General features: G+C 36.3%; 1 long non-coding RNA gene across 1 annotated transcript in view; it reads left to right on the top strand.

The window, feature by feature from the left end:
• Positions 1-2,278: 2,278 nt before the first annotated feature.
• LOC118540170 (uncharacterized) overlaps positions 2,279-26,392 on the top strand; it is a 58,909-nt gene continuing 34,795 nt past the window's right edge. The window contains exon 1 of the long non-coding RNA XR_004919498.2: positions 2,279-2,351. This is a non-coding gene — a long non-coding RNA (uncharacterized LOC118540170). The remainder of the gene's footprint in view (positions 2,352-26,392) is intronic.

The following is a 26,392-nucleotide window of genomic DNA, read 5'->3' on the forward strand; positions in this document are numbered from 1 at the left end:
CAGAGGGAGAAGCAGGCTCCCCGCTGAGCAGGGAGCCCGATGCGGGACTCGATCCAGGGACTCCAGGATCATGACCTGAGCCGAAGGCAGTTGCTTAACCAACTGAGCCACCCAGGCGCCCTATTCCCTTTTTCTTATTGCAGATGCTCTTGTATGTTTCAGGCATCAACTCTTTCTTTTTTGCCATTTTTTTTGGAATACTTTCTTCTAAATTTTTAAATATGTATTTTAACTTTATGACATGATTTCACAATTATGTGGTCAAATTGATCAGTGTTGTTCTTTATTATTTCTGGGTTTTAGTCTTGTTTAAAAAGAATTCCCCCATGCCAAGATTATTTTAAAAACACACATTTTCTCCCTGTGTTTCAAGGGCTACTTTTTCTATTTTTTCTTTAGACTTTAAGTCCTTTATCCACCTGGAATTAATTTTGTAAGAGAGTGATGTGGGGATGCAATTTATGATTCCCCTCGAAGATTAGCCAGTTATCTCAACATTATTTATTGAATAATCTATTTTTTAAAATTTTACCAATTTTTATAAACCAAATTTTATACATAGTTGGTTCTCTTTTTGGTCTATTTATTTTATTTCATTGTTTAGTCTATATCTCTAAATCAAGACTGAACATTTAATTACTCCAGCTTAAATTATGCTTTAATATTCAGTCATTCAAAATCCACTCTTAATATCTTTATTTTAAAATTCTCCTAATTCTAAATGTGTGGTATTTCATATAGATTTCAGGGAAAAAACTTGTCATAGCTTCTTTTTATATCATCAAGTAATATTAAGATCTCTTTCTTCTATTCTTACTATATTCACTTTTTTTTTATAGCTCTGGTGCTAATTTATCCTTATGTTATCTTAAAATAAGCCTGTGGATAGACCTTCTGGAGCTGGTCACAAATTGGTAAATTAATGAATAAATAATGGCTATATTAATATTTAAATTTTGGGTAAATTGTATAGTTAACTTAGAAATGATTAGGAGCCACTATAGAAAATCACGTACTTTGAGCTCATACTGTATGCAGGTGAAAATTTATATAGCTTGGTGCGTGCTGTCAAAGTATGAGCTTCTTTCAGCAGTTTCATGAATTCTGTACAGTCCCTGTGCCCTTCATAACGAAGGGGTTAGAGCACCAGAAACCGGCCCCGTGTTTGGTGGTAACATTTGCTATCTTTGATGGGTACCAGGCTCCTGTTGTACTTTCTGTGATGAACATCAGAGTTATTAGTTCCGAAATCAAGTTCTCTACATCTTTAACTGACTCTCGTGAACAAAGGAGCTATAGCTCACAGATGACTGAGGAAGAAAAAAAATAAGTATTGAGTATTAGCCATAAACTACTTAAGATGCTACAGAGATCTTTGCTTCCCCAAATTAAATGTAACCTGAGCATACTAATTAATTTGGTATAAACTGTGACCTTTTGCAGCGGGATTTTTGGCATTGTTTTATTACATGTACGCTCAGTAATCTCTGGCTACAGATTAGTTTAAAGGGATTTGTCACTATCTAAAGACTGATGTGGCAGGAAACTGTTTTCCTGGCAATTTCGATGCATTGTGAAAATCCAGGTAATGGAACTGGTTCACTGCTAATCTGTAGGGTTTTGGCTTTTGGCTTTTACAAAAAACCTCCTTCTGTTTGTTTAAGGTACAATATTATTTGTACAGTTCAAATAGAACTTTTTTCTTAATGACGTCTTTGTAATTATTTTTTTTTACTTCATTTGCAAGATAAAAAAAACTCCTTTCATGTGCCCAAGCAAACCAGGGATTGTGAAGGGAAACAGCATTCTTGAATTTCTTTTTCTCTGACTTTTTTTTTTTTTTTAATAGAATGGTCTGTTTTGTGGAACGGCAGGTTTTTGTGCCACTTCAGATGGTGTCGCATGTGGCAGAATAGGCCCCATTCACGTTTTCTGTGGGACAATTTGCAAAGGCACCGTGCTGTGGGAACGTTTTTTAAGAGGAGGGTCTGTCGGGGCGGGCAAAGGGCTACACAACACCTGTAGCAAGACACAATCCGTGCAGGACGCAGAGCTGATTGTACACTTTGTTTTATTCCCCGTAAGGATTCGGCATATGTTCCTTTCTGTGAAAAATAAAGGGCCCCCTCAGATGGTACGTATCAAGTGAGCTCAAGGAGGTTAATAGATTAACTCCAATCAATCTAAGTGTTCCCTCGTGAGGCCCTAATGCTGGTTATTCACTACCCTTGTTATGATGATGTTCATTTTATTAGAGCTTATAGCTCAATAGTCAGAGCGCGCGCGATCTTTTTACTGTGAAAATCTTTCCGCATGCCTTCTTTTCTCAGGAAGAAAGCGCCAGTAAAATGGTAAGTATTCCCTTTACAAGACTTGCGTGAATCTGGAATAACAGAAATAGGGTTCCCATTTTAAATAGCCTGAGCGAATGTCTAATCTTTTTCCCTGGGCCTGGTGGTACATTCTGTGGACTGAAATTTTCAATGCAGTGTTTCTAAGCCCCAAGTCCCTGCCATGTTCCTTTCAGTTTCCTTTTCTCCCCCTTCTATTTCTAAATTAGAGCAGTTGGGTCTGCCCAGGGACACGTACAGTAGTGATGCTCTGTGATTCAAGTCAAAGAATGTTTAGTCTGGGTCCCACAAAGGCCCACGATTCCCAGCACAGAAACACATACAGCAAAGCAGGGAGAGAGCAAACATGGCATCAAAGAAAACTCGTGAATATAGACACCGCTATAAAAACTAACTCTGTGTTAGCCCAAGAAAGAAAGAAATGACAAGGGTTTTGAATGCTGAAATATAGAGGGGTGTATGAAAGGGAGGAAAACGTACACAAAGTAGACGGACTGAATAAAAGTATTTATCTTTAAACCACACAAGTCATGGTAATTAAATTAGGTCAGGCTGGTTACAACGCTACAAAAAGCAGGCTGTAACTAATTTCAAAAGGAATAGAAAAGATCTGGAAAAAAAACCAGATTGACAGCTCCTTATTTTTTTGTTTTCATCCAATCAAGGCAACCCAACATCAAAAAGTGGGAAGAGAAATCCTGAGTTGCAGGAAATTTGTCTCATCACAGAATATAAACTTTGCAGATATACCCAGGATCAGCTTAGAAATTTGGGAAATTATTATTTGTTCTATGAGAAAAGCAAGCTGTATTCACATATGAAGTTCACCATTAAATAAACAAACAAACAAAAAACTTGACCAAAACTCTGCTCCCTAAGTAGCTCAAAGCCTATTACAGATGCTACATCTTCCCTATTCTTTGTATCATATACAGACGTTTGCAGCCTCAGGATCTTCTGCAGTCAATTGTTTAATACAACTCTCAAAGCATTATAGAAGAGGAGAGCATAATGAGAGTTTTCTTTCAAATTGTCTCTTTAAAAGACCACTTACCGAGGCCCATTAAAATGACTTTTAAAAATAGTTTCAAATATTTACTTTGAAGGTAGATGTACCATAAATTGGGGGATGGGAGAAAATAACTTAGGGAGACCTTTATCTGGAGCCCATTTTGTATTTTTAAATGAAAGTTTCAAATGTGTCACTCCCTTCCTTTCTTGAAAAAAAAAATAGCACATGATTTGGTAGATTTTTGTTAGCTTCACTGAAGTAGGAAAATCGCTGAACACTAAGCAATTAGTAATGCTGCAAAGAAACCATACTAAAGTTGCCTATGAAAATCTCAAATACATCTTTCACCCTTGTCATCCTTTAATCCATTTCATTTCTGTTTATGAGTCACCAGGGAGATGTGAGTCAGGAGCATTCAGTGGCCGTGCAAATGTGGATATGGGCTGAGCAACAGAAACAACTGTGCTGTTTCACAGATTTAAGGTAGTCACTTCCCTTTCTGTATCATGGACAAAAGCCTGTCTTTAGCGGCTACGATACAGAGACCTATTTTCTTACTCCTATAATGCTCTGCTCCTCAAAAACTTAGATTAGGCAGGGAATGCTGGTATAGGTAAACATGTGATATCGTAACTATATTTAAACAAACATAGTTTCACCTTTCAGATGGTTTTGGAGCATATTTAGCACTTGCGTGTCTTCTAGAGGTCTTTCCTGAAGTGTGATCTAGTGGTTTCACTGGGAGGGACTGGTGACAGTTGCTGTTGGTGACACTGAATTGCAGGGTGGGGAGCATGAACACCCCATCCATGAAGCTGAAATGCTATTGTTACTGTCAGAGAGGACTGTGGTGTAACAGCGTGGTAGGAAAGGCCTGCATAGGAAACAAGCCATTTCGATTTTGTGATGGCTACTGGTAGCACCATCATCGAAGGAGCTTACCTTTTGTTGCATCTCATGCTGCATCAAGCGGCAGCAGCGTGAAGGATGCGGAGGAGGCTTACACGCTGTATTAATTCCCCCATATTGTGTCAATGGTGTGGACCCCAAGCCTCCATGACAGTACTCCTCTCCTGGGATGGTGAAAGTTCTGGAGTAGGCTTTTTAATATCCAGAGATCTCAGCAAGGTCTCTGGTGTGTGTTAGGACACTGGCAGAGTTGTCTATGGTCCTCTTCGCAGGAGACAGTTGTGGATTCCCCATCTTCCTGGCGCCGCGTCAGGTCTATCTCGAACAACCATTCGAGTTTGGACTCGGTGCCTACTTGCTAAGTTTTGTTTTGTAGGAAAAGCAACATAATAGGGGAAGCACATCAAGGCAGAAAGGGGTGGATCTGTAGAAGGAAGAGGGAGGGCAAGCCAGGGAGAAAGATAGGGAAATTGAAAGAGACGGAATGTTTTGGAAAACGCGCAGAACAAAGGAGCTAATGTGACCCGTGCCCTCTTGCGAAGGTCTGCATCTGCGGTAATGAGGTTCTGTTGTTGGGTATTCAGCCTTGTAAATGGGAGCACCTGAGAGCCCAGAATGGGGGTGGGTGGACCAGAGTTGAAGGGGAACGATCTCCCTTACCCGACTCCCTGACCTGGGGCTGCCAGGAAACCACTGAGCAAACCCACAGTTCCGGCGCTGAGACAGGAGGCAGCTTAATTGCACAAGCCAGGGCACAGTGAAAAGCCTTTTCTTGTTAAAGGTAACTCATGGAATTAAGTTAATCATTTAACTTTAGACTTGATGTATGGATCTAGACAGTATGAATACAGGTAGAATCGTCCTCTAGAACAGAATGAGAATGAAGGACAAAGGATCATGTCACAAAAAGAACAGTTCTTTATCGTGAAAACCACAGTGTAACCCCTTTGTTACCTTCTCCAGCAGTTTCTTTGAAGTTGTTGGTTTTTTAGCCACCATATTCCATATTTCGGTGGATCTCAGGGTTAATTTAGTGAAACAGCCCAGAATAAGGACTCTGGACACATATGGAATGGGCTGGAATTACTAGCTTGGTGTCACTGGGTACTAGGCTCAATGTACTGGAACCTCAGTTTCCATGTTTGACACATAGTAAGTACTCAATAAATGTTAACTACTATGATAATGGGACTCTTAAGAAATTAAAATTTAGATCATGGTATTCAACACTTTTTGGTTTTCAGCTATAACTCCTCACACTCTGTCATAGTATTAATTAATCTTAGATTGGGAGGTGCTTCGTGGGAAGGACCATGTTTCATTTATCCCCTTATATCTAGCTCTTAACACAGTACCTGGCGCTTAGAAGGGGTCAGTGGATGGTTGAATGACTGAGTGGATGAATGAAGGAAATAAAAGTTGTTTTATACTTAGAGATTTATTTTTCTGTTGAGTGATGGCTATGCTTTCAAAAGATTCAGCAGAGTTTTACAGGAATGTAAGTTTTAGACACACTTTCAAAAAATAAAATTGGCTCAAAACCTTTCAAAAACCTCAAATGAACTTTTCAACACATCAGTAACTATGATCTCCTTTAATCTAAAACACTGTTTGCATTTTTAACTACATTAATTTCCAAAGTTTCTTGGAATGCTGATCCACTGTGTGATCACTTAGTTTTTACCAGGTGTTTTGAATTGAATCCCTATAATTTTCCATCATGAGATGGCATAAGATATTTTTGTTACTTGGATAACTCTTGAAGAATAGAAAACTTGTGAAAATGTCATACTAGGGTCCTCCAAATTTTTGTGGTCAAAAATATGTATTTTGTTTCCTCATAGTATGTGCTGTTACTACTATCATGTTGCCCTAAACAGTAATTCTATATTTAACTATATTTAAATATTGAAGCCAGTGGTTCTCAACTTAGGATCAGATTTTATTCTAATAAATTCTATTTTATGTTGATTTCCTGGAACATGGAGCAGATGTTTCCAAAGAAATTATGGTTTGTAATGGGTATTGAGTCGCTCTACCTTGTGAAAAAACTCTGGTTATTAATAAGATGGGATTGACAAGGATATTGTAGTGTTTGAGAAATGTGGACAGTGGGCACAGACTGGTTCTGTTGTAGTCCTGGCTTTGTGAGCACTAGACATCTGACCTTAGAACAGTGATCTATAATTATGCTCAACAAATGGTCTCAATTTCAACATGAGTTTTAAGCACCACGTACATACATAAAAGTACATAAAACCTAAGCGTACACCTTGATGAATTTTTTAAGTTGAATGCATGGATATAACCAGGAAGCAAATAGAGAAATAGAATATTAACAGCCCTCCAGAAACTGCCTCCTAACTTTTTTAGTAATTAACCCCCTTAGTTTTCCCTTAGTTTGTGAACTTTAAAAAAATGGAAGCATAAAATCTGTACTCTTTTAGCTGGCCTCTTTTGATCAGTGTGATATTTGTGTGTTCCTTTTGTTACATGTAGTTGTAGTTGGTTTAGTTTCGTTATTATATATAAATTTAGCATCAACCTGTTAATTTCCATAAAAGAAACTGCTGGGATTTGATTAGAATTACATTGAGTCTATATTTCAATTGGCACATAATTGACACATGTATATTATTAAGACTTTCACTGCGCATACATGATATACCCTTCCATTGATTTTGGTCATCTTTAATATCTTTGATGTTTTTAATTTTTGGTATAAAGTTCTGGCACATATTTCATTAGGTGTATGTTTTTGATGTCATTCTAAATTATATCTTTTTTTTTAAAGATATTATTTATTCATGAGAGACAGAGAGAGAGAGAGAGAGAGAGAGGCAGAGGCAGAGGGAGAAGCAGGCTCCCCGCAGAGCAGGGAGCCCGATGTGGGGCTCGATCCCAGGACCCTGGGACCATGACCTGAGCCGAAGGCAGCCGCTTAACCGACTGAGCCACCCAGGTGCCCCTAAATTATATCTTTTAATATAATTCATTTTCTGCTTTTTATTTTAGATGTATATAAACATAATTCATTTTAGTTTGTTGATGTCATATTCAGAAATATTATTAAGCTTACTTTTTACTTATAGTTTTCTGAAGACTCTTGAAGTTTCTACACAGAAAAGCATGTAAAAGTATATAATAATTACAGATTTATTTCTCCCTTTGCATCCATATAACCATTATTTTCTTTTTTTGCCTTCTTGAACTAGTTAAGACCTCACTTGAATGTTGAACATAAATTGTTATAACTGATTTCACACGATTGGTCCTAATCTTGTGAGAAGGCTTTCAGTAGTCCACCATTAAGTGTTATTTACTGCAGGATTTTATAGATACTCTATCAGAAGAAGGAACCACCCTTCTATTCCTCTGTTGAGAAGGGTTCTAGAGTAATGAGTATTGAAAATTGTAACTGTTTTTAATTGTACTTTATAAAATTTCTATGCGAGAAAATTAGTCAGAAGTTGCTAGTGAAGATTTCTGGAAAGTCTGTTCCCTACCATTCTAATTTCTAGGAAATAATTTTCTATATTTTCAGAACATCCATCCTTCCTCTACCACATGGTTTATTCCCTTAAGTAAACCTATAAATGGCAGCAGTTTTTGTTCCCATACACATCAATGTGTCACTCAGAGTTGGGGTGAATGAGGAGGTAGGATTTTACTAAAAGAGACAGGTAAAAGTGCAGAGACTATAGTTAGGAAAATTCTTGCAGTCACTATTTTCATTTGAACCAATGGAGATGGGGACCTTAGGGAAAAGGCTAGTTTTAAAGAAAGAATTGGTTTATTTGAGCTATAGTGGGACTACTAATATAGGGTCTTCATATTTATGCTTTCTAATTACAAGATAACCTTATCCATGATATTCTTATTTCAAATAATGTTCCTTTTTCTGCTATTTGCTATCTTATATAGCCATATATTGTATGAATTTCATCAATAGGGACAAAATAAATCTACTTAATCACCACCATTTCAGTCTCTTTGCATTTACTTATTATGAGTAAGAGGTGGCTAACTTTAAACCAAAGATGCACATTTCTCTTCTTTTGTACAGATTTGTTGCTGAGAGGTGTCTGTCCAGTCTGGAGCTACCACTCTCAGCCTTCCTCACTTCAAATCTAGCTGGGAGCATGTGATTAACTTCCCTCTGTGGAATGCAGTAGAGGTAATGTGTGGCTAAGAAGCACATGTGTCTAGGAAGAAGTTGTTGCGGCTGAGGTCGAAGGGTTGCTGCCTGTGTTCTCCTCTAGGATTTTGATGTTTTTTTCCTGTCTTACATGTAGGTCTTTCAACCATTTGGAGTCTATTGTGTGTGGTGTAAGGAAATGGTCCAGTTTCATTCTTCTGCATGTGGCTGTCCAATTTTCCCAACACCATTTGTTGAAGAGACTGTCTTTTTTCCATTGGACATTCTTTCCTGCTTTGTCGAAGATTACTTGACCATAGAGTTGAGGGTCCATTTCTGGGCTCTCTATTCTGTTTCGTTGATCTATGTGTCTGTGTTTGTGCCATAACCATACTGTCTTGATGATGACAGCTTTGTAATAGAGCTTGAAGTCCGGAATTGTGATGCCACCAGCTTTGCTTTTCTCTTTCAACCTTCCTCTGGCTATCCGGGGTCTTTTCTGGTTCCATACAAATTTTAGGATTATTTTTCCATTTCTTTGAAAAAAGTTGATGGTATTTGATAGGGATTGCATTAAATGTGTAAATGTGTAAATTGCTCTAGGTAGCATTGACATCTTCACAATATTTGTTCTTCCAATCCATAAGCATGGAACGTTTTTCCATTTCTTTGTGTCTTCCTCAGTTTCTTTCATGAGTATTTTATAGTTTTCTGAGTACAGATTCTTTGCCTCTTTGGTTAGATTTATTCCTAGGTATCTTATGGTTTTGGGTGCAATTGTAAATGGGATCGACTCCTTAATTTCTCTTTCTTCTGTCTTGTTGTTGGTGTATAGAAATGCCACTGATGTCTGTGCACTGATTTTATATCCTGTCACTTTACTGAATTCCTGTATGATTTCTAGCAGTTTTGGGGTGGAGTCTTTTGGGTTTTCCACATAAAGTATCCTAGAAACATCGCCAAAGAGAAGGGAAGCAAGGGCAAAAATGAACTATTGGGACTTCATCAAGATAAAAAGCTTTTGCACAGCAAAAGAAACAGTCAACAAAACCAAAAGACAACCGACAGAATGGGAGAAGCTATTTGCAAATGACATATCAGATAAAGGGCTAGTATCCAAAATCTATAAAGAACTTACCAAACTCAACACCCAAAGAACAAATGATCCAATCAAGAAATGGGCAGAAGACATGAACAGACATTTTTCCAAAGAAGACATCCAAATGGCCAACAGACACATGAAAAAGTGCTCAACATCGCTCAGCATCAGGGAAATCCAAATCAGAACCTCAATGAGATACCACCTCACACCAGTCAGAATGGCTAAAATTAACAAGTCAGGAAATGACAGATGTTGGCAGGGATGCGGAGAAAGGGGAACCCTCCTACACTGTTGGTGGGAATGCAAGCTGGTGCAGCCACTCTGGAAAACAGTATGGAGCTTCCTCAAAAAGTTGAAAATAGAGCTACCATATGACCCAGCAATTGCGCTACTGGGTATTTACCCCAAAGATACAAATGTAGTGATCCGAAGGGGTACGTGCACCCCGATGTTTCTAGCAGCAATGTCCACAATAGCCAAACTATGGAAAGAGCCAAGATGTCCATCGACAGATGAATGGATAAAGAAGAAGTGGTATATATATACAATGGAATATTATGCCACCATCAAAAGGAATGGAATCTTGCCATTTGCAACGATGTGGATGGAACTGGAGGGTATTATGCTGAGCGAAATAAGTCAATCCGAGAAAGACATGTATCATATGATCTCACTGATATGAGGAATTCTTAATCTCAGGAGAGAAACTGAGGGTTGCTGGAGTGGTGGGGGATGGGAGGGATGGGGTGGCTGGGTGATAGACATTGGGGAGGGTATGTCCTATGGTGAGTGCTGTGAATTGTGTAAGACTGATGAATCACAGACCTGTACCTCTGAAACAAATAATACATTATATGTTAAAAATAAAGAAGAAGATAGTAGGAAGGGAAAAATGAAGGGGGGAGATCGGAGGGGGAGAGGAACCATGAGAAACTATGGACTCTGGGAAACAAACTGAGGGTTCTAGAGGAGAGGGGGTGGGGGGATGGTTTAGCCTGGTGATGGGTATTAAAGAGGGCACGTGCTGAATGGAGCACTGGGTGTTAACACGCAAACAATGAATCATGGAACACTACATCAAAAACTAATGATGTAATGTATGGTGATTAACATAACATAATAAAATAAAAAAAAAAGAAGAAGCATATATGTCTTCTCTACATCTCTTTCCCCCATCTATTGGCTGCACAAAGAGGAGGATGCAACCAGTAAATGAAAGGAGATTTGATCCCTGAAAGATCATGATGATGGTCTCTTAACTGGGAAAACCCACAGGGGATGGTGACATGAGCAAGAGACACACTTATTTGCTCAGCCTTTGAGATTTCACTGTTTATCAGCTACAGCAGATAGCATTATTTTAAAGAATACATTATTCTCCTCTCAGTTTCAGTTGCTCATAATGTGCTTCTGTTTCCCGAGGAATTGAAACAGTAATATTATAGCATGTATATATAGTATATGATATATATATATTAAGATAATATTTAAGAGATATAGGGAAGACACATTTGAGAATACACAATATTTCTCCATTTGTCTGAGTTCTAGTTAATCAAATACCCTTTTAAATAATGAGCCTCTAGTCATAATCTTTACAGTTATATTTTACAACTGATTTTAAAGATGAAAATTGCCTTCAAACTTTTATAAAATGATGGGAAAAACCATTTACCATTTCTTTTGTTGACAGCTTTTTATTTGTTTAAATAATTTTACCTTGAAGAAGCCTAAAGAGAAATGAGACTATAAGGGGCATGTGCAAATAACCGAAGATTATTTAAATGCCTTCTCAAGGCTTGGGTCCTTATCTAGAAGACATCTTGTTTCATTGAGTCCAATTATGGCTTTGAGAGGGTAAGCAGGTGGTGCAGAGGACCTAGACAGTAAGGGATTTGAAGTTTCTGGGAGGAAACACAGAAGAGGGAGGAACATCTGCTTTGTGGACATTGTGTGGAGGAGCATAAAAAGGAATAACTCTGTAGGCTGGCCATGATGGAAATTTGAAACACAGATATGCCATAGACAGAAGTCTAAAGCTGTTTCTAGTGAGGTGAGGAGTATAGACTTCTTCTTTAGCTTGCCTGACAAAATGTTCAGTTTGTTCTACACTACTGGCTAATGCTTTAATTCATTTAAAAAAAAAAAAGAGACTCTTATTTTTGATTTGCTATGCTTCTAAAACAGAAATAACATATAAAGACCCAGAAACATCTGGATTATGAAGATCTCTTTTGTGCGTCCTTTCTTTTTTTTTCCCTAAAATTCAAATTTAGGAAATATGCCTCATCCTGTAACATTGAAAATTGTGTTTGTAGGGCAAGTAGAAAATGAGAACAAATAATACATTATATGTTAAAAAAAAAAAGAAGATAGTAGGAAGGGAAAAATGAAGGGGGGGAAATCGGTGGGGGAGATGAACCATGAGAGACTATGGACTCTGAGAAGCAAACTGAGGGTTCTAGAGGGGAGGGGGGGGGATGGGTTAGCCTGGTGATGGGTATTAAAGAGGGCACGTACTGAATGGAGCACTGGGTGTTATATGCAAACAGTGAATCATGGAACACTACATCAAAAACTATAATAAAATAAAATAAAAGAAAATGAGAAGTTCTGGGATAAAGTTTAAGTAGCCTTTCCTCCTTTCGACTGCCATACATTTGATATTTCACTCTCCTTCCTTTTCTTTCATTTCTCTTTATGTCTGTCCTTCTTTTCCTTTCTCTTTTTTTATTTTTAAAATTACTGTAATTTTAAAATATAAATTACGATTATGTTAAATACTTTCCTTTTCATGGCTTTTTTGGTAAATATTTTAGCTAATTAGAGAATGTAAGCATTAATATTTTTTTCTAGATTCAAGACCATTATTTACTTCTTCATTAACATAATTAGAAGACAAAACAGGGACCAAAATCAACCTTGGTCAGTTGAAGGATAATTGGACAACTGGCAATGAAGCCTTTCCTTTCCTACCCACCAAGAAAACTGCTTCTTTGTATCAGCTCCCCAAGTTGTATGAGGGATGCTTTGATCACATTGGTCAGCATGGAATTATGTAAAATCTAAGTATTGTTTAAACTGGAAATTGAACTGATCTACTACCAGAAAAGTAGATTTTTGGTGGGGAGTATTTCATTCCATCCTATTCAAAATTATTCTATTCTATTCAAAATTCTATTCAAAATAATATAAACTGACAGAGTACACAATTGGAAATCTTGCCTAGAAATTGAAAATACTTAGGAAACAATTTTTATAGGAACGAAAACTAAAAATAATTTTAGGTTCTTAAATTGCAACTAACGACTATGAAATGCTTCAAATTACCTTGCTCTGACACCAGATATATATTTTTCTTTACTGCTAGAATAAAGCTTTGGCTGTCCTTTGTGGCTGTCTCAATCATTTTCATCCCATTGTGTTGTGGGGTATTTGTGTCATGCATTTACATTTTAAAAGTTGTAGTCTATGCAGTGTGACTTTCAAACAATTGACAAACCTATTCCCATGTCAGCCCCTCTGCTTAATCAGCAGTCACTTTATTCCCACTCTTTTCAAAGGCACTTGAACTGCCTGAAAAGCTAAAGGACAATTCAAGTGAGTGTGCTGGGCTGGTCCCCTCCAGTGTTCATCCATTCAAATTCGCTCATGTAATCTTCTGGTGAAGAACGGTGGTTCAGTGACACCATCACAGCTATGCAGAACAGATGTCCTAAAAATAAAGGCAAGAAAGTTTCCTTCTAGAAGGAGGAGTTAATTTTTCTTTTTCTGGGTATGTGAGTGTGAAGTGGTTGTGAGATGAAGGATAAAGACTAAAATTCGGGAGAGAAGATTCTTTAAAGAGGCAATGCATGGTCCTACAATCTCTTCTTGTTTGGCAAACATATCCTGAATGGTTTTGCCAAGTATCATGCTGCCCCATCTATCACTTGTTAGATTCTAAAGAGCATCTCCACCTTGCTGATTTAAATATACACTCAATATCATCCAGAATCCTTGGTGCTTAGGGGCTTATGCATAAAACAATTAAAGTATTATTGATGAAAAGATGAGTTTTTATTTGTCTGTTGGTTTCCCTGCAGACCATTGGATGCCAGTAAGCTTAAGGCCCTTGAACTTTTGAAATAAAATTTTAATTTTTACTTGGAGAAGCCAGATTTAGCCAAAAGTAAATACAATGAGGAACTGAAATACAAATCATTTTGGATATGAATAAAATATTTAATTTGAGAAATTTATTTGACCATGTATCAGGAATTTAAAAAAAATTGGAATTAATGGGAGGTGTAACATGGAGCTGAAACTCAAGAAATGTACATGCTTTTACAACAGAAAATTTTGTGACAATTTCAATTCCCAACTTAAGATTGTGTTATAGTAGACTTAAGAACAAGTTGGCTGTGTTCAAAATGTGAATGTTGACATATCAGAGAAGAAAAAGTTGATGACAAAGGACACCGAACAAAGGATGACGGTACTTATGTTGATGTATTCCCAACCATTAACTATGAGACCAAGATCCAGCTGTCACAGTGTCATTGTCCACAGTGGGAAAAGCACAATTTTAGAGTCAGACACGTTTGAGCTTGGTTTGGGTCATTAGCTGTGTGACCAGGAGAAAATTATTTTACATCCTTGGAGCTTCAACTTCCATTATTAATAAAAGTACCATTTTTCTCCCCAGAGGGCAGTTTTGATTTATACACGATAGCTATGACTATTTTTCACCCAAAGTCTTCATCTAAATACATTATAGTAAATATTTGTGAATAAGAATAAATCATTTCTATTTCAAAGATATTTTATTGTGATTAATTAGATATGTTTTGTCATATTTAACATGTGTATCCTTTCCTGAAAATGACAAAGTGTGAATTTCATTATTTTGCCTGCAATAACAGATTTAGGGTTTCTATATTGTGATTATTAATTTTAGCAAATAATTTTGCCTGCTGAATTTAGGTTGAATTTCAAACCTACTATTTTTTGGTTTGTGGGGTTTAGGATGAATTTGTCCTATATATTAGACATGGACTGATTGGGGTAATTTGGCTTTATTTCTGCTCTCTTTTTATTATTTCATCTGAGTCTTTAGAAATGGCTGGAATTAAATAAGGTTTAGGATTAGGCATCAGAAGAGGCCAGAAAAGACTGAGGGAAAAGAAATGCTGGATAGGGCCTTTGGATGAGATTTGTACAGGAAACGGATTTCAATGAAATACATGAAATCATTGCAAGTTTTTTTTTTTTTTTAATTTAAGAACTAATTGCTTCCTATGTATTAGGCACTGTTTTAGGTTCTCTGTGGCAACTATAGCATGGGGAAGCTGACATGACAAAAAAGGATGTTGTTAATAAGATTAGGAACGTATACTTATATGCTTATAAATATTTCTCTCAATAATTCTTAGGAGCATGTCATTCTGACGTCCTCCTTTTAGCAAAACTCTTTTGACCCCAGAGACTCTTTCCTCCCAAATTTAACCATGATGTCTTCAGCCTTTTATGTTTATTACTACCCTGTACTGTTCACAGTTGACAGTTTCAGTGGGTCCCCAACATCACCATATCGTGGGCCCCCAGGCAACCTCTGAGCCTTAGAGCTGATAGTCCTATCTTGTCCCTCTTGCTTTCCACCGCTCCGGTGTTCAGTTACTCTCACCCCGTCTTTGAGCTTAAGTGAGACCACCGTCTGGGACAGCCTGAGGCATGGGTTGCCATCTATGTTGGGTTGAAGATCAGAGCTACTCTGTATGTGTATCACAGACAGTACAAAGCACTACTTCATGATGTGGGTGTTTTTCACTCAAATTAAATCTGAATAGTTTTGTCACCATGTCCATATGGTCAAAAGAGCTGTATGTAGTGCACCAAAATGCCCAGTGTCAGTCTCCCAACACAAAGACTATTGGTGGATGTTAGGATTTTTGCTTTTTTTTTTTAAGATTTTTTATTTCTTCTTCTTGTTGATGGTAAACTAAATCCAAAAATCCAAATTCTCAAATACTGAAATTGACATTTAAGATCTCCCTTTTCCAAGTGATATAGTTTGCACTTATTACTTTTCAGTTTTTCCTAATGTGATATTGGTTATAAAAATGCCTTCCAGTTGACTTCCTGGTTAATAGCAGAGTCTGTTTTCCTCAACAGTAGTATGGGGATACTTGATAAACCACCTTCTAGAGGTACTGAAAGGAATCGAATAATGTGCTGAAATCTGGATTTACTCACAAACACATGACAGGCTGCGTCATGGTGATACATGTCAGTTCAAGTCATTGTTTCTTTTGTCTAAATCAACGTTGAGCCACATCCATTTCTATATGTAAAGCTAATTTGGTAACAGCTTCTTTATACTAAGCCAGCACTCATTTTACCTGGTGGTTTTATTTTAAATATATGAGCTTTATTAAATAACATTCAAATAAGTAATAGAAATTTAACTCAAAGAATATGGAAAGAAAAGCCATACGGGCACATTCAAAACCAATCGGAATCTGGCACCTGACAGTGATTAACAGTGATTAACAAGTTGAACAGATTAGACTAGATCTGAATCCCTGTAAATAACATTGAAAGACAGAAATATTTTTTTAAAAACAACTTCAACAATTTAACAGGTCTATGAGATTTGAAAAATATTTTGATTTGTTTACATATCATCAATCAATATTAGGATAGGCTGAAAGAGTTTGAACACATCATTCAAAATGGGAAACAAAATTAGTCAACTATCCCAAAACTTCATCTGATTGAAACCAGACTTCTTTTGGTATTTGAAGCACCAAATTATGATTGAAAAATATCCATTTTGAATGGATATTTGACCTCATATAGATATACTGCTAATAAATAAAGCAATAATATTTTATATTGATTGATACTGGGTTTAATTTATGAAATGGTTGTAAAAGTATATCTATCTCTAAAGTAAAAAAAAAAAAAAACAAGCAGCCATTTAAATCTGCTAAGTAATTTTGATTGAAATACTGGATATAGTGTGATCTACTCAGATTGAGTGCCTACACCCACAAAGTATGGTGAACTGCACATTTCCCTACTTCATTTTGCCTCGTGAAGACAAGCCTGAATCTGTGATTACCTTTTTAAGAAAACAATCTTTTCCAAGAAACCATTTGAATATTTAAAAAAATGTGCACCAAAATGCTTATAAATATTTCTCTCAATAATTCTTAGGAGCATGTCATTCTGACTGGGGTCTCTGGGTGGCTCAGTTAAGCATCCAACTCTTGATTTCGGCTCAGGTCATGATCTCAGGGTTGTGAGATCGAGCCCCGCGTTGGCCTTCACAATAGGTGTGGAGCCTGCTTAAGATTCTCTCTCTCCCTCTCCCTCTGCCCCTCCCCCACCCTAAAAAATAAAAAATAAAAAAAGTAGGGATATTAATCTAACTTGTTATATACATAAAGAATTTGCTAAACCCTATGGTAGTTTGTAACTTTTTTAAATGTACACCAATTTTATATAAAACATAGTTGAGTTTTTTAATTGTTACGTAAATCATACAAAGCGCCAAAATATGTCCTGATGGATAGTCACCGTGGCTGCCACTTAAAAAACCAAACATTAGCACAATACACTGTGTACCTGTGGAAGGAAAACTAAACTTTGAAGAGATACCCTTCTGTATAGATAATGGCTTTTTCTCAGATAAGCCTGTCTTCTGAAAGACAAAACAGTTCTTTAATCTTTCATCACTTTGTCTCCTAAATACATACAGGAGATCAATTCAGAATTAGTAGTGAGGTGAATGCAAGGGGAGCTTGTTAATATGTGTTTGCTGTCCATTCCCAGAATAAAACATGCTTTCTCAACAGATTTCTTTCATGGCATTTATCTTCAAAGTTTTATTTAGACCTAGTTCTAGAGATATGACAAACAAGTAAGTGAAAAATAAAGTGAAATAAAATAAAAAAGTGAAATGAAATAAATCAAACAATAAGTTTGGCCTTCAAAGCATGAAGTTCTTCCTCTAAACAAATCTCCCTTATTGGAGATCTGGCTCAAATTATATGTATATAGAAATATCCTGGGTAAGTAACATGAACAAAACACAGTATCTGGGTAAATAGCATGAACAAAACACAGTATCTGGTTGAGATAAAAGTCTTCTTTGAATATTGTTTGTAACTTGAAGACATTCCTCACTCATTGGATAGATTCCATTAAACACAGCCAGGAGCAATATATAGTGTGGATTATATGAATTTGCCATAATGGACATACAAATACATATTTTTCACATACACTATACAAACATCTCAGCAGGACAATTGAATAAATGGAGCCAAAACATCAGAAAACTGGCAAATGTGCAATGGATTACTATGGCTTGATTCCACACTCCAAATATAATGAACATTTAATTCATTTGATGTCTTTTTCTAATTGAAGTCACATTGGTAGACGGGCATTTGAGTTCACAAACACTCAATTATTTGCATGTTAACCACATTTCACAAACTTCCACCTTGTGAACTATAACTTATTTAGTAGGACTTGCAGACTTTTACCAATGCAACTTTTCATTCCTTTTTTTTTTCCTTTTGTGGCTTTGCCTTTCAAAGTATGCTCCACTGAAGTCAGATTTTGTGTTTCATCCTCATGTGGCAATTTATATGTAATTATAATTATCACAATTTTAAAACTAAAATTTTAATTAATTTTGTCAAAGAGTGCCAGGTTAACATTAAAGTTCCAATAGTCTTCCCTGAATATTATACTTCATTAACTTCTATATAATTCTACAAGCTAAAATGTAGTAAAATAATAAAAAAAAGTCTTGATTTGTGTAGCTTTTATTTTTAATTAAGATTTCCTTAATTACTAATGAAGTCAGAATTTTTCACAAGTTTATTGGTTATTTGTGTTTTAAGACTTGTCATCTGTCCTATTTTAATGTATTTTTTTTTTAAATTTCCTGTTGACTCATACATATTCTGTAATATATATTATATTTTCTGGATACTAATCTTTGTAAGTAATATGTATTTTCTAAATATTTTCTTCCAGTTATGGCTTGCCTTTCCACTATCTTTATCAAAACGTAAGTTTCTGAAAGCTCTTACTAATCAAAAGTTCTTAAAATTGGTGAAGTCTAATTTATCAATATTTTTATACATGATTCTTATATTGTGCCATGTTTAAGAAATTTTCTTTGGGGTGCCTGGGTGGCTCAGTTGGTTAAGCAACTGCCTTTGGCTCAGGTCATGATCCCGGGGTCCTGGGATTGAGCCCCGCATCGGGTTCTTGCTTAGCGGGAAGCCTGCTTCTCCCTCTCCCTCTGCCTGCCGCTCCCCGTGCTTGTTCTCTCTCTCTCTCTGTCAAATAAATAAATAAAAAATTGAAAAAAAATTTTTTTTAAAGAAAAAGATTTTTTAAAGCTTTAAAAAATTTTTAAAGCTTTTAAAGCTTTTTTAAAGAAAAAACATTTTTTTTCTTTACTTAAAGTTATAAGAATATTCTCCTATGTTTTCTTCTAAAGGATTTAAATCCCCAGTCTATCTAGAAAGAGTTTTTGTGTGAATTGCTATGTAGGGATCAAATCTCCCTATATGGAACCGATTGTTGAAGTACCAATGTACAGAATAATCGGTTTTTGCCCCAGTGATCTGTAATGCCAGTGCCGTCATATACCTGATTTCTCCCTTGCCCGTTTTTGGAGAGAACCCCCATGGGATGTTGACTCAAACCCTTGATAGTGGCATCTTTGTCATGTAGATGATGTCAAAAGGAAAGCTCTCAGTAGTGCATCATGCACCTTTACTGCAGTTTGTTTTTACACAACTCGCACATATAGAAGTTCTTTTTCATTTCTAGTTTGCTCATATTTGCTTTTTACCCAGCTCCTTTTCAATACCTGTTTTATACACACTCATAGATTTTACAATGTTTAACCTATCTTGCAATTCTGGGATAAGCTTCATCATGATTTTATCCATTTTATATACAGCAGGATCCAACTTGCTGGTAACTGGTGTAGAATTTTTGTATCCGTGATAGTGAATGAGATTCTTTCTTTTGACCCTGTCATGCTTTGGTTTCTTTCCTGACCCTTAGGAAGGGAGTTATGCATGTTTTTGCCTCTTCTATCCCTTGGAAGAGGTTATGTGAGATCAATGTTATGCTTTTCATTTTTTAATTTGAGTGTGTGGTAGACTTGCCAGTGAAGTCATCTTAGACTGACATTTGTTGCATTTGTGATGATTTTTTCTGATCTATCTTCAGGTTCACTAGTTCTATCTTGTGTACATGGGTCCAAATTGGCTAATGAGTTTTTAATTATAGTTACTATATTATTAATTCTATAATTAATTTATTTTAAAATCTTTTTTAAAGTTTCTTGTACTCTGTATTTTCATTTGTCATTTCTTTCTTTAAATATGATAAGCATATCTGTTTTAATATTTATTTATTTGATAACTCTAATATCTGATGTACTTTCAGATCTGTTTCTATTATTTACATATATTTTCTTTGGCTGCTTGCTAGTCATCGCCTGTACAAAATTATTTGGGAGGTCCATCAAGGTCGAAGATAGACATGACTTTCTCCAGAGAGTGTCTTTGCTTCTTCTGGTTTCCTGGGGATGCGAAGAGTTGAGGCAAATTCAAATCATTTGTACAACTTCAGGTTGTGTCATCCATGCAGAATTAATATGCTTAGGGGACAAATTCCAGTAAGAAAAATGTGTGGTCACAACTATGAAGGAATTTTTCCCCCCTTTCTTTCTTTTTATTTCTTAAAAAGAAAAAAAAAATCACCCTGTGTTCAACTCCAAGACAGCCTTGTATGCATTTCTTAGTGTTGGGGGCACAAGGAGAGTTTAGATAATATGTAGCCCCTTGGAGTCCCAGATTAATTTGGAGATGGTTTTTGTAATATTTCTCTAGCATGGTGTTAAGCATCCAAAAGTACTTAATTGATGTTAGAAAACATAATTATGCAGATAACTATCAATAAACATTTATTAAACATTTGATTTTTCATAGTACTTTCAGGTTCTACAAAAAGAATGCTTTGCTTTTGTTTTGAACATTTCCCAATAGATTGATTATTTATTATGAACCCTAAATAAGTTTGTACTATGCACAATGCAAGGTTTTTTGGAAATGTTTGGATTTAAAGATGTGTAAAACCAAACTCCTAAGAAATTTTCTATTTTGGGGAGAAAGAACATGTTGGGATAAGTGCAGCAGTGAGACTAAGTTGACACAGCACATGGATTGTTTCCTTTCTCCTACCCTCATGCATCTGACTGCCTGGCTGCCAGACACCAATATTTTTAAATCATTGTAGGAGAAATATTCCGAAAAGCAACCAAATGGATCTTTACATACACAAATGTCATGCAAAAATCCTTCTTTAATATTAGAGATGTGGTTTTGCAGAGCTAACATGGCTTCAGGGTAAGAAGGAACTGTTGCGGGGCGCCACGGTGGCTCAGTGAGGTGAGCGGCTGACTCTTGGTGTTGGCTCAGGTCATGATCTCAGGGGCCTGGGATCGAGCCCCATGTCAGGCTCTGCACTCAGCTCTCTCCCTCTGCCCTTCACTCTGCTGCACACTCTCTCTTTCTCTAAAATAAGTAAAAAAATAAATAAATCTTAAAAAAAAAGGAAGGACCTGCTGCTTATGTGGGAAGGTCTGGCTCTGCAAAATGGTTGCTTTGATGAGATAATGTGAAGGGCAAGAGGAGGATCAGGAAGGGTTGATTTGATGTTTGTATCTTTTATATCATTTCTTATTTTTAAGTAATTCAATTCCATGAGTAACATAAAAATATATGAATGTATTTTAAACATTACAGAGAATGTTAATTTCTATATGACTTTCTACACTATCAATCAATTCTTATGTCCTTTCTGCAAGTATACCTATGTACATTAATGGTTTATCTTTACAGAATTTTGTGTATGTGTGTGTGTGTGTGTGTGATATTCTATTTAGAAATATGTGTGTGTTCACTGGATGAGGCAGTATGTTGTACAGTTAGGAGAGCAGGCTCGGACTACCTGGGTAACTTCAGGCAAGTCACATTACCTCTGTAGGACTCATCTGTGAATTGGGGATAACATGGCCAATGAAACCAGTGTTATCCTTTGAAAAGGTTAATATTATTCATAATCGCCCAAATCTGGAAGCAACCAAGATGTCCTTCAGTAGGTGAATGGATAAATAAACTATGATAATGGGATATTATTTAAAACTGAAAAGAAATGAGCTATCAAGCTATAAAAGGACATGGAGGAGATTTAAATGCATATTCCTAAATGAAAGAAGCCAATCTGAAAAAGTTACATGTATGATTGCAACAATATGACCTTTTGGAAAAGGCAAAACTATGAAGACAGTGAAAAGATCAGTGGATAAAAGGGATTAGAGAAGCAAGTGGGATGAAAAGGCAGAGCAAAGAGGACTTTTAAGGAGGTAAAACTACTCTGTGTGGTACTGTAATGGTGGATACATGTCATTATACATGTGTCCAAACCCATAGAACATCAAGAGTGAACCCTAACGTTAACTATGGACTTTGGGTGATTATGATGGGTCAGTGTAGGTTCATTAATTGCAATGAATGTACCTCTGTTGTGAGGGATATTGACAGTGGAGGAGGACATGCATGTGTAGGAGCAGGAAGTATATAGGAAATCTCTGTACCTTCTCAATGGTGCTGTGAACATAAAACTACACTAAAAAATAAAGTCTATTTAAAATAATATTAGTAAAGTAGATAAATTTCTTTCAAGAGAAAGAATAGGAAAGACAAAAGGGAATATTTATAGGTACAGTCAAGATTTGAATATGATACGATAATGTTGCAATTTTAGACCATTAAATTTGAAAATTTAGATGAAATGGTTATTTCCCAGAAAAATATAAATGATAAAAATTTACTCAAGAATAAATTTAAAAAGTAAATAGAAAAAGTAGAAAATATTATCTTTAATTACCTTTAATGCACATACAGAAAGATGCATAAATTATGAAAGAACAGCTCAATTAATTTTTATAAAATGAATATACCCATGAAACCAGTGCTCGGTGACTGAAGAGTATTAGCAATCATGAAGTGCCCTCTTCCTTATGCTCCCTTTCAATCACCAATCCTCCAAGAGTAACCTGTATCCTGTATTTTTATAGCATGGATAAATTTTGCCTGTTTTTGAACTTTATATGGATGAATTCATACAGTGAGTTCTTATCTTTGGCTGGCTTCTATTGCTCAACATCACATCTGTGAGATTCATCTCTGTTGTTACGTGTAATTGTGGTTTGTTCACGCTCTTTGCTCTACAATGTTCCATTATATGAGAATACTACGATTTATTTATTCAACTGTTTATGGACATTTTGAGGACTTCCCAGCTTCTTTAAAGTGCTTCTATGAATATACCTACACATATTTGTTTAGAAAAAAATTGTGAAATTTTGTAGGTATGTAAACATAAATGAAAGGTATGTGTATCTTCAGTTTGGGTAGATGTGACAGTCTTCTAAAATTGTTGTGCCATGCTTACCACACATAATGGATGAGGAATTTTTTACTCTTTAATTATCTTTATTTTATCAACCCTACAATGTAAGCTTTATGAAAGCTGACACCTTTTATTCCATTCATTCCACTATATTTCCAGTTGATTTTTTAATTAACAAATGCATTTGATATTGACATTTAGGCAATTTATTTCTTTGAAAATCACATTGTAGTGAAATCAATTTACTTGTTCTTCTCTGAACACCATTTTCTTTTCCACAGTTCTATTTCTTTACATGTATGATTACTTCTGCCAAAAATTTTTCCTTTCTTCCTTGACTATTCTTTGCTAAAGAAAGCTGTTCCCAAGAGATGTTGTAACCAAGCAGGGCCATTATAGTACAGTCTTGAAGAAGATAGGCCTTGGCTGGTCATCTTCGCTGCTTTCAAGAAAATCACCCAATAGGCCAGAGTGAGCTTTAATGCAATTCTGCAACTACTTTGGGAGTTTGTTCATCCATTTGTACATTTTTACATTCACTTAAATATTTATTGAGCAACTACTATGTACTAGAACTGTGTTATGTGAGAAAAATTAGACCCAGCCTCTGTCCTCATGGGGTTTACATATGGTGATACATGCACAGATTTTAGAAGTAATAACAGAATTAAATGTCAAATTACAAATGGAACAAATTACATAGAGTAGAGGCATAACGATTTATAAGAGGATAAAATGGAAACATTTTCCTAGTCAAGAAAGTAAAAAAGATTTGCAAAGAAGTTGCAAATGAACTGAAATTTTAAAAGTTAAGCATGTGGAGAAGAAAGAGGAAAGCATTCCAGGCATAGCGAAAAGCAAGTATAAAAACCTATGACGAGGTACATGACAAGTCCCCACAATATAAGAAAGCCAGGGTAATTGGCTTCCAGGAAGCTAGGGGGCCAAAGGAGTAAATTAATCCTGGAGAGGCTTTTTAAAAAAAGTATATCTTTATGTACAATTAGAATATACAAAATATTTCTGAAAATAAGTGTTGTTGGGCAGGGCATCTTGATGTGGTGCATGATCAGATCTGCATTTACAAAAAGATATTTTGGCTGAAAGGTTGAGGCAAAACGCAACTGTGGAAGCAGGAAGACCTCTTAAGGGTCTATCGCAGTGGCCCACAAGGGAACAGGTTCTGTTCGGGTGGTGATGATGATGAAGACCAGCAAAAACACTCAAAGGAGTCTTGTAGCATGATACTGACAGGATTGTTGATGGGTTTAAGGAGAAGAAGGATGAAGAGATGTCAAGTGTATCATCTGCATTTCTGGCACTGGCAGCTGGTTGGATATTGATGCTCTTCAGTAGAATGAAAAATGATCAGGTGAGGATGGGAAGGAGGCTGTTTAAGAAGGTGGGGGGACAACATGGTTTGGACAGTAACAGGTAAGGAATGGTGTATTTAGTGATTAACGAGTAATCAGTGGGATCCAAACATGAGATTTATGTAGTTTAATGTTTGAATTTAAAGAGTGATATTTAGGCACATCCTTCATCATATTAAGAAGTACAAATTAGTTGAGCAATAGAAAAGTCAGACAGATGGAACTGGAGGGTATTATGCTGAGCGAAATAAGTCAAACAGAGAAAGACATGTATCATATGACCTCACTGATATGAGGAATTCTTAATCTCAGGAAACAAACTGAGGGTTGCTGGAGTGGGGGGTGGGGTGGGAGGGATGGGGTGACTGGGTGATGGACACTGGGGAGGGTATGTGTTCTGGTAAGCGCTGTGAATTGTGCAGGACTGTTGAATCTCAGATCTGTACCTCTGAAACAAATAATGCAATATATGTTAAGAAAGAAAAAAAGAAGAAGAAGAATGTAGCAGGAGGGGAAGAATGAAGGGGGGGAAATCGGAGGGGGAGAAGAACCATGAGAGACGATGGACTCTGAAAAACAAACTGAGGGTTCTAGAGGGGAGGGGGTTGGGAGGATGGGTTAGCCTGGTGATGGGTATTGAGGAGGGCACGTTCTGCATGGAGCACTGGGTGTTATGCACAAACAATGAATCATGGAACACTATATCTAAAACTAATGATGTAATGTATGGGGATTAACATAACAATAAAAAAATTTAAAAAAAAAAAAAAAGAAAAGTCAGACAGATAGAACCAAAATGATTACTGCAAAGATTGGGTAACAGTGTATGGCTTAGGAAGAGCAAGCAAAGTCACTTTTTAATAATTGTTCTAAGACGTGAATTTGCCTTGTTCCAATTGCAGTCTTTCTGGTCTGATAAGGCAGAGCCTGCTCAGCTAATGCACTTTCAGCAGGAAAGGCCAGGAGAATGCATGTCCCATACAGGTATGCAGATTCTAAATTCTTCCAATTAGATATGTCTCCTTGCCTCATTAGAAAAGACCAAGTGAGCGTCTGGAGAGAAGAACAGGAGCTGTCATTCTCAAAACTTCTTCCTTACTTAGTAAGTCCCCAGGAAAGAAGGGAGACGCTGTTTTCCTTACAAATAATAATGGGTAATGATGTCAGCACCTGAACAGTGTAGAGCTAGTGCTCAAGTCGGACCAGAGTACCCAGGCTCATAAATGTCAGACTACAGTATTAGTGTTTTACTTAGAGGAGACCAAAAAGCTGCAGGGTTTTGAATAGAAAAGTGGCAGACGAAAGTCTCACTGTAGAAGGCACTGAAGTGACTGGGAAGAGGACTTGAACCATGTTGACCACAGAGGGTTTCCAGCTTTGCTAATATTATGAGGTGAGAAGGGCCTGGATATTGGTGAATATTGGTGTGACACATTTGGATTTATTTTATTTTACTTTTATAAGGCTTTCAAGATTTAACTGCAAGGGTGACCAACATTTTCTCTGATTTATCTTGATTCGATCTGCTAGAGAGACTTGCACTCTAAGCAAAATGTAAATAACTACCTTGCGGAAATGCATCATTTTTAAACAAGTACCTATTAAAGGGCACATACAGTCATTCATAAAGGTAAATACCCTCCCTTTATGCTTCTTTGTTTGTTTGTTTGTTTCCTTTTTGAGGGCTAGACTTTTGGCCAACATCTACAGATGTTAGAATTTAGCCATAAGATTTTTTAAAAATAGGCATGCTTTCAAAATTAGTCCATGTTATGAAAATTCGAAACCAAACTTTGGTCCCAAGAGAGTCTTATCTCTAAAAGTGAAATGGAGTTGTCAGAAAGAACAATACACTAAACTACTAATTAATGAGCTTTTAAATATGAAATAGATAAAATCTTAACTACTATAAGAATAAAAGAAAATCAGCCTTAAATTGCACTGGAAAAGTTAAGCAGGTTGATGTATATATTAGAAAAATTCTAGAACGCCAAAAGCTTTCAAGCC

The sequence above is a fragment of the Halichoerus grypus genome, chromosome 3 (genome assembly GCF_964656455.1).
Source record: "Halichoerus grypus chromosome 3, mHalGry1.hap1.1, whole genome shotgun sequence".
In the NCBI taxonomy this organism is placed as follows: domain Eukaryota; kingdom Metazoa; phylum Chordata; class Mammalia; order Carnivora; family Phocidae; genus Halichoerus; species Halichoerus grypus.